The sequence below is a fragment of the Penaeus monodon genome, chromosome 29 (assembly GCF_015228065.2).
Source record: "Penaeus monodon isolate SGIC_2016 chromosome 29, NSTDA_Pmon_1, whole genome shotgun sequence".
In the NCBI taxonomy this organism is placed as follows: Eukaryota; Metazoa; Arthropoda; class Malacostraca; order Decapoda; family Penaeidae; genus Penaeus; species Penaeus monodon.
The window spans coordinates 7428200-7428574 of record NC_051414.1 but is presented as its reverse complement, the minus strand read 5'-3'; positions in this window follow the sequence as shown (position 1 = coordinate 7428574).

Sequence of the window (375 nt, the reverse complement as noted above, 5' to 3'; positions counted from 1 at the left end):
CAGGAATAAGAGGAAGAAACGATAGAACATTTGCAAAGTTGAAATAAAAAAAACGGAATATGTGAAGGATGGAAAATAAAAGAAATGGAAAGATGAACAATTAAAAGAAGCGAAAGAAAAGCAAAGAGAGGAGGAGAAGGAGAGAAAAGGTAAAATAACAAAGGATAGAAGAGGAATAAGGAGAGACGAACGAAAAATGGAGAGAAAAGGGGAAAAAATACGCTAGCGTAAACGTAAAGAATAAGACATAGAGAGAAGGAGAGGCTAAAGAAAGGAGAGAAAGAGAATGAAAATGAAAATGAAAACACCTCACGTGACTTATTCTCTGTCCCTTTGCGGTCTCTGTTTAGACCTACAACAAACTCGTGAATAAGA